Genomic DNA, 9551 nt, shown 5'->3' on the forward strand with positions numbered 1-9551 from the left:
AAAAGCAACCTCACCTAAGTACCATACACTAAGAGGAACCAACATTGCTTCTGACATAGGCATGCGACTTGAGTAAAAGCACTTTCTCTTTCCATCCCACTATATAGCGTGGACTTAAAATACATAGACAAGGTTTCCACATATAGACGCACTACATTGGTCCGTAAAAAAACTGATACACAAATTTACTCCTTGCTAACATTTATCGATACTCTAACATACCATTATGAGGCACAGAGCTATACAAAATCATCAATATTCATACTGAAAGCTACGCATTTGCCGCGATGCCGTTTCAAAACAGGATTACTGCCTCTTAGTTGGGTATGCGTAATGGGTCCACAAAGTTTACTGACGATACGCAGTTATTCGAATAAACAGCTGCAACACACTATCAGGTACTTTTCTTGATAACGTTAATCCACTACTTATGTTATTTTGCCGAAAAAAAGAAGGTCCAAGGTGAGAGACTTTGCCTACATAACATTGGAGGCAAATTTATCAAGCCAATTCGCCGCGAGATTGAGCTATACCGGTGGCAGCCCCGTCGCCACGTTAGTGATAAGCGGTTGGCGGCCCGCACTGAAATGTACATGGCGGCGCTTTAATGTGAACGATTTGGCTTGATTTTATGGTAATGAGATGCGCTTTCTGCAATAAGCGGATGCTATATGACGCTCTAACGCCAATTTTTGCACGAAATACGCATAACTTTTCTTTTTACTTGAAATAACCGCAAAGCTGTCATTAAACGGGGGACTGGCACTAAGTCAAACAATCTGTGTTTCTGCACTTTCTCGGAGATTTTTCTGCATGTTTCGCTGGTGTTCTGTCTACTCTGCTAAAACTGTTGCGCAACAAAATTAATACCGCATTCTCTGCGAATCTTACACTGGTTATAAAAAAGTTTACGAAACTGTAGAGCAAAGTTAAAGTAAGCCAAACTATTGCGCAATCTACATCCCCAATTGTAGGCGTACATCTCCGTTTCTATTTCTTTTTTTAGTTGGTGCTAAATGCAGAGTTATAAGTTCGAATAGACAAGCTAGACCACTGTGAGCTAGGCCACGTTAGTAAGATTGCTAGGTTGCTTCAGATGAGAAGATATTTGTCACAGTAACACTAAAACGCGGTCTTTAAGCACAAAGCTGCCTTTGCATGGTTACGCGCAAAGTTGTACTTATCTGAGAGGCTAAAGTAGTCATGCTGTTTTATTTCAGCTAATAATGACCGCCGTTTTCCGTCAAGCTAACAACTCCACACTAAAGAGTGAAGGGAAATGATAAAAACCACTTTCCAACTCAACGTAACAAACGCCCTGTGTCTAGAGACTGCTGTCACACATGATCCTAATATAACACGATGTTAATTTTTTTCTAGAACCGATTCAAACCAGAGAAAGCCCACGATTTACTTGTGAGGCAAAATAAATTCACCCTTGTGGGATCAGAGCCACATACTCAAGGAACGCCTTAGGCCTAACCACTAAGCGACAGGTATGCAATTATCGCAATGATCATAATGCAGTTATCGTTATACGAAATGCGTGACGCGATATGATCAATACATGCTATTTTTTTACCGAATGGTACTTATGGCACTTTCTTCAATGTTAGGTCGTATAATAACAAGTCGCTACAGCGTGACATTCACGTATCGCTGTGCCCAATTGGGTTTGAAAGGAACCAAAATTCTTTCTGTTGTGTACTCGAAACACAAGGCAACCATAAAATTGGAATGACTGCGGTGAGCGGAGGGTGGCGATGCTAAGACATCGCGTGCTTAACATAGGCAGTTACTGATCTTACTACAGCGGAAAGACGACAGCGCGAGGCTAAATGCTTGTGTGCATCGTCAAAAAAATGCAGTCCAGCATTTACGACTGTCCCACAGCCACGGAAGAAATGGTCTTTAAAAGATATGCACGCCGTATACGCACATGTAAACACACACGACCTAGCAGACAACGCACGACGCAATCCACACTATGCGTTGTTCAGCCAATGCCCGCCAGGCGGCGACTTTGCTCGATCTCGCGGCAAAACATCTTACCAACAAACCATTCAGCTCTTTAACAACAGACGGTTTTGTTTTCCCGGTCTCAACAAAGTTCTCCTTAAATGCCGAGAGTACTTTTTCTGAAAACATCCTCTATGGCACAATAATAAAATGACCCTTTCTTATGTGCTATTGCAGGTGCAATCTATACAGTTCTATGGGGGTGACATGAAAAACGCCCGTGTCCCGTGCATTGGGGTCGCGTTAAAGATCCCCTAGCGGTCTTAATTATTCCGGAGTCCCCCACTACGGCGCGCTTCATAATCAAATGGTGGTTTTGGGACTTAAAACCCTAGAGTTCAATTCAGTTCAATTCTACCTATACATTTACAAGCTTTATTACAGTAAACACGAGAGCATGTGCTGCTCATTACGGGCAGAGTGCTCTGCCGACAAGCTAGCGCACTCTCATTGTTAGTATACATTTAGAGGATGCACCGGATGCACTCCGTGACCGCGCTCGCACGTCATGTGCTACAGGCTACTGCAAGATCGTTGGTAAATGCGCATCCGCATGAGACCACGTGTTGCGTGGTTTCCCGATGCCTTGTGGTATTGCGACGGTAGCAGACAAGGCGCGAGCGCTGTTAAGGAGTGCACCTGCTAAAACGCCAAAGTATGAGAGTGCGCCAGCTATAGTTGCCAGAGGGATCCACCCAGCGAGAACCGTAGGTAACGTGCAACTCCCAGAAGCGCTTGGGTTTAAAGTGGAAGGAAACATAAACAGATCAGCCGTAGAGATCAGCAAGAGACGATTAGAGTACTGGTGGAAAAAAAGCAGGCAAAAGATGGATACGACCTGATCTCTTAAAATCATAGGCAGCGGTACAAGCTAAATTTTTGAAAAAGGTATACAAAAATGCGAGATAAAGAACATGTGTAGTATAGCCTGATTAAATCAAGCAGGCTAGGTGACTATTTGTCGCCACCCCGTTTCAAAGGGGATGCCAATAAATCATCATCATCATCATCAAGAGGGCTCTGTCTGTATTGAGTAACACGTGTTCCCATGTTTACCGCCATAAAGATTTTGCCTGTACCTCTTTACTAAATACAACAAGGGCCTGATACGTCCAGAACTGCCCCACATGAGCACTCGAGGCCACAATGCAAGCGACATAGTTCGAAGAACGTCGAAAACCTCCAGGAACAAACCTGGTTATGGTACGTGGTAGGTTTACCACATCTACAGGTTTCGCGTGAGGCGCAAAACAGTACTTGTGTCCCATACAACAATAGTTCAGCTGTACTTGTCTTTAAGGACAAATTCACCGTAAACCGTTTTTTTTTTTTGTTACGGTTAAAACGTAATAACTTCCTTCTTATACTTTGTAGGAACTCTCGCAGCTTGTTTGTCGACAGAAACTCTGTGGCAGGTAATGGTCTTGCAACAAAAGGCGTACAAACAGCTCACATATATGCCTGTAAAATCTACCCCTTGTAAAATCTAACCTGCCACTTTATTTTCCCGCTGATGATGAGACAATGTTCTGGCGTCGCCAGTTGATGGTTGAAAAAGACTTCATGCAAGTAGACGCGCTTCCGAGTGGCCCACGACATCATCTTGGCAAGGCACATATAAATATCAATGACAGAAGTCGAATTTACAAGGTTCTGCAGAAAGAATTGCGAAGGAAAGATACTCCGAATACTGGAAATGAAAGTTAGATCGATAGAAAGCTGGACGAGTAGGTAAGGATTCATGTTTTCTGAAGTGAGACGTAGAAAACGCGGACACAAGACGAACGAACGGGAGAACACAAATACCGACTCTCAAATGTGCATGAAAAGGGGAGAAAAAAGAAAAGACTGCATATGATAACGTAAACGCAGTGCCAACCCGTCGCTCATGGGCACATAAGTGTACGCTTGACAGATATCTGTTGAGGAATGACAATTCTTTGTGGCCGCAATTACAACGGCACGGTTTGTATGATAACCTTTTATTTGGCTACTTCCTTGTTATGCCTCCAGGAAAATTATCTGAAATTAAAAGAAAAATAACGGGTAGTGCCACGCCTCTAACGTAAAATGCACATCTTCGCTTTGAAAAAAGTGCGTCTTTCATGAAGTGAATCTGAAGAATTTCGAAGATAGTGCAGTTCTCTCCCGCACACGAATTCTTTTGTTCTAAGTTTAATTTCTAGTACTCTTTGCACCTTTCCTTCTGGTTTCTATTTGCAAAACACTGCCAATCTGACCTCTATTATTGCTATTTGCATGGGCTATGGCAGGACGACGCCTTTGTTTGCTCAGGGCTTCGTCGGCCCGTACTAAGTTATATTTGTGTGCAGCTTTTTAGAGCGCAGCTCTTACGCGTCCGTTCCTGCGGCGAGCGTCGACGTAACCAAGCGAACGAGCACAGAGAAAGAGGAAAGCGAACGTGGAGCGCAGCGGGGCATGAAAGACGCGAGGAGGAAAGCGGAGAGGAGGGTGAAGCGTAAGAAGAAGAGCGTAGTGCGGTGACGAAGGCTACGAGATGGCGCCAGAGTAGCGCGCGTTGTCTGCGAGGTTTGTCGTGGGCGGTTGCTGCTGTGAATCGCACCACGCGTCACCCACGCGCTGGCTCTCGCTATCTCCAGATTAGCGGTTCCATCGTGCCACACTTCGCTGCGTTTGCAACGCGCCGCACGAGACAGATTGTCCGCGCCAGCCAATATATCGCGAAAAAACACGTATAGAGCTGCGCTCAAAATTTGCATTAGGGACTATCGTAATCGTTGGTGAATTTTTTTTCAACAGGCCGTGGCAGGAGATTTGGCAGGAGATTTGTCTAAACATCACCTCAAATTGTAGCGATAGGTTAGGTTCTACAAAACGTGCTTGAAGGTTTCTTGCCAGGCAAAAAGAAGCGCTCGGCTTCGGAGCCGGTACGCAGTTGCTGTTGGAGGAAAAATTTATAGGCACCATCGACGGTTATTGTCAATGTATGCGAATAGTCCGAACGCTCGAACGAATGAACGAAAGAAGCAACAAACGTTTCTTTTTTCCTTTTGCCGAGCGTTCCATTACCACATTTAAACCTTCATACACATCAAAGCTCAGCTATAAATTTGGCGTTCGGAGATTAGACAGTTTTAGCACAGCGCCGCTTACGCTCTGTTCCGCTCAGATTTCGCGCTCTGAGATACTGCAGGTAACTGTGTAGATTTCGCATTTCATAAGCGCGCCTTGCCGATACGTGAGCGACGCGCTATCAACTCGGCTGCAAAACGAAAAAGAGGCCAAGTAGACACGCTGTCACGCTCCGCTCAGTGGGCTTTGTAGCGGAGCGAAGGATGCGGTCTTGGTGCCGCTGCCGCTATGAGCGTCGTGCGCAAGCGCATTAGCGTTCACGCTAAGCGGTTGTGTGGCATTTGCTAGCATATGCCGGTCTGAGCGGGGCGGACAGCAAGCGTTTAGCTAAAACACTCGATTAACGCCCTCCGCAACTCAGTTGCGTGAGAGCACGTGAGACCTTTGCACCGGCGCCTTATCTCTAGTCTGACCACTAACCACTGACCTCAGACTACCAACCATGAAAATGGGCGGAAGAAGCAAAGAAAGGCTATTCGCTTTAAAACCTTCGAAAGCTTCTAAAAAGTAACAAGAAAACACTTTGTACCTGCTAACGCCAAGAAAACGTGCTTGTTCTCAGTGAATCTATCTATGATAATAAGTGTAAGAGAACTCAAGTTCTATAGGACCCAAGAAAGGTATACTCGGTTTTCATTTATTTGAGCGATAGTACGTCGGTAACGTGTTCTTTACTTTTTTATAAACGTCTATTGTTTCTTTCAGCTTGATATGATACGAAAGAAACATATTTTGCTTCACATTTACCATTTCCTTTTGTTAGCACTTGTCGTGGTCAAGAGTCACTGTTGTCGGTACCTTTTTATTCTTAAAAGCCTGGTGCCAGATTCACAAAGCTTATCTTTCGTAAGTTCGCTTTGCCATTGGATGGCCGCCTTCACTAATGATATGTCCGGCATCAGGAATGGCTGAAATTTTCTCTTACGAAAAATTTTAGCATAAGAAGGTTTGGTGAATTCGGGCCCTGATTCTCACAATAGTTCAGTGTCCATCGAACTTCACTAAACGCTGCACTCGCGCATAACATTCTCATATGCCAATGCCATGAAAGCCGTCATCGTCTCTTGTCGGTCAATGTGCATTTGTAGTCTTCGTAAAATGCGCACGTCGCCGACAGGAAAAACATTTTACTTCAAGCTTAGCCCTTCCACATGTCCTGTAAAAATATGGCTTCATGAAAAAAGAATATTTGTGCCCTGGAGTTTTAACGGTAAGTTGTAAAGCCAACCTGAAGCTATAGAGCACTCTTTCATTCTTTGTCAAGTTACATTTTTTTTGTTCTTGACATTCTACAAAGAATGATCAACAAAAACCTGCCCATCACGACTTTTTGTGCTCGGTTCCTCACGTTAAAAAAGAACATAAATTGTGTTTCATATGAGGTATGTTACGGGGATTCCAATCCTTATGGAGGAGTCACACAATTTCCGAAAATGTTTACCCACTTCTGTTGACAACGCCTGTCTTCAGTGAAAAGGCTGCGCAAGTGATGTGCGTTATAATACTCCGTTTCAAACCATTCTTGAGTGGCTGCACTGCTGACACATGTATACGTCGGTATTTTAATTTTCTCTTGGCTGTTGTAGTGCGTGTTATTATTACTTTTTGTGATACTCTGATTTGTGGGAAATTTGCCCTACACTTGTGGCATTATTTTCATACAATGAGAACAAAAAGAGCTGCGCTGTAATTCAGTGGCCTGGCGCGTCCCGTTGTAAACTGCATACTACCGTATAGGTGTATGTATCCTATCCCCAGTGGCAGCAGCGGGCGGCAAAATATATTTTCTGAGACAAACCCTCCTGGTTGTGGTTTTCTGGGTGATGTTGCTGTCTTGCCGAATTGCTCACACTTTAACAAATTTGAATTACCTGCCCAACGGTGGGATGGAACCTTGATCCCCCAGAACAGCAGCCCGGTGTTCTAATCGTTATGCCAGAATCGCAAGCATGCATCTCACGAGCCAACGCCAACTAGCGCTTTGAGGTGATCGCCACGTGTGTCACATTGCGCAGTGCGGGTGCACGAGAGCACAAACACGTGCTCCAGTTTTCTTTACGACAAAGACGCAAGAATGAAATGGTCAAATCTATGCCTCTTGATTAACAGCTTCACAAAAGTTTCGTTTCATACAGATTACAATGTGTGCGTTGGATCTCCAAATTTTTTTAAAATTTATTTTTGCTACGGTGAGGGCAAAATTGAAAGCGATGAGGTGTTGCGGTGAGGTGATGGTCTGACGACAATGGCGTAACGAACAGGACGGACGCAGCAAACCCACTTTCGAGCTCTTAATTGCTGCTCGAGTAGTCAGAACTGGTGTAGCAGTAACTGCAGCTGTCGCTTATCGATTACGACAGGGTGGCACTGGAGTATCCCCAAACGCCTGAGCCATAAAGAGAGTGCAGAATTTCCCTATTGGTCACATTAAAACTACGCCATTCACATTTCAAATACATTTAACGGGCTCGCCATCCGGTATCTCACCAGACGGAACGGGCTCGAAAGTGACAGCTTATTGGTTTATTGGCAATGAAACCAAGTTTAATCACCGCATTTTCCTTACTTCCTTCTTATATTGCGACTGCTAAAGCGGTCACGAAAGAAGCGAAATACTGCAGTGAAAAGTGAATAACGAAGATAATTGGGCAAACATGGTGCCCAAAAATCAAAGCGACCCTCAAATGACAACGTTTGCGGCGAGCACTGTCGTCGCCCGTACTGCTATTCTAGTCCGTCCGTTATTCAAACATGTGTCACCCTACACTTGTCACCCTACACTCCTCCATGAGCGAAATTGATCATAAAAATCAGGCGAAGCCTGTCTTACAACGAGCGATGACATAAGAGCAATAGATCGTTGACAAAAGCAACCGGCAAAAAGTAACTCAATAAGAGATATGCGAAATTCTGCAAGTGCGCTTCTGCACGCACCTAGCTTGACCTAACTATGATGGCGGACCTCGGGTAAAATTTGTAATTAAGTGTGTCAACATGCGGGCTGTTGACACCATTCGTGCTGCCTTCCCTCCGTCGCATCATCTAAGCTTTGAAAACGCGTTATATTGAAAACAGCGATACTAGCTAGAACAGCGGCCATCTTGATTAAGGCAAGTTAGCTGTTCGGGAAAGCCTGCTTACGGAACTTCGCCTGTCTTCTACTGACACGTGGCATTATGAGCAGACTGAGCATGACCTATTAGGGACCACCACTCCGTGGCCCGATGACAAGGCGTGAATTGAATTGAATTCTGGGGTTTTACGCACCAAAACCACGATTCGATTATGTACCACGGGGTAGTGGGGAACTCCGGATTAATTTTGACCTCCAGGGGATCTTTAAAGTGACCCCAATGCAAGCCGCATTTCGCCCCCATAGAAATGCAGCCGCCGTGGCCGGGATTTCATCCCGCGAGCTGGTGCTTAGCAGCGCAACACCATAGCCTCTAAGCCACCGCGGCGGGTGGCAAGGCGTGTTCTAATTTCAAGTAATGCAGGCGATATATGAATACGTGCGCATAGGCTGCCTGGCGCGGTTCTAAAGGCTGAAGGTCAGAATCATTTACTTCCCGTATATTTTCCATGCTACTTCACTCTCCTTTTTAAAATAGTTCACTTTGTTTTGACTTTGTTTTCACTTTATTATTCTTTTTACAGTCGTTAAATATTTACACGCATTGTGCTATGGCTATAGCGTCCACAAGCGTTGCAGCTACAGTCGATGGCACTTGTAACGAGAAAATAAGGGATAAGCACATGTGCAACAACATTCTCAGTCACTGCTTCCGCTCATATGCCGTGACGTATATAATAAAATCAAAGCAAGTTTCATGGAGACTTAAAACGGTATCGGCTGAATAGACGCTGATAGAGCAAGACAACGCATCAAAATGGGCTAGGATGAATTAAGCGATAATGTCAAAGCTGATTGCTTAATTAGCGCATGTTATAGGTCTATCCCTGCCGGCACTACCGTTGCGCGATGCTTCGGTGAATGAATGCACATTAGTGCGGGCAAATTCCTAGTTGCATGGTAGTTTTTATACGCATTTCCACTGCACAAACGGATAAATTTTGATTTGGCCATGCCTTCTACCGGGTGCTGCTCAAGGGTTAGCCTAACTGTGGTGTTTTGGAGCATTTTATGCTCCCCACCCATGCTCTCAAATCGCGAAAGTTTAGAAAAATAAGTGGCGCGTTGTTGAGCTGTGATCAGCGGTAAAAAACATAGACGTAATGCTTGCGAACATTTCTTAACTTCAAGGGCATACAATCTGCGCCCAGACATCTCAGTTAGCTGCATTCTTTGTTTGATATATTTTGCTGCAACGTAAATGAAGAAATGAAAAAAGGAACACTGCTGAGGTGCTCCAGCACACGACACCATGTTCTTCTCTTGGATCTTGTTGCTTCTGCTG

This window comes from Dermacentor silvarum, chromosome 1 (genome assembly GCF_013339745.2).
Source record: "Dermacentor silvarum isolate Dsil-2018 chromosome 1, BIME_Dsil_1.4, whole genome shotgun sequence".
In the NCBI taxonomy this organism is placed as follows: Eukaryota; Metazoa; Arthropoda; class Arachnida; order Ixodida; family Ixodidae; genus Dermacentor; species Dermacentor silvarum.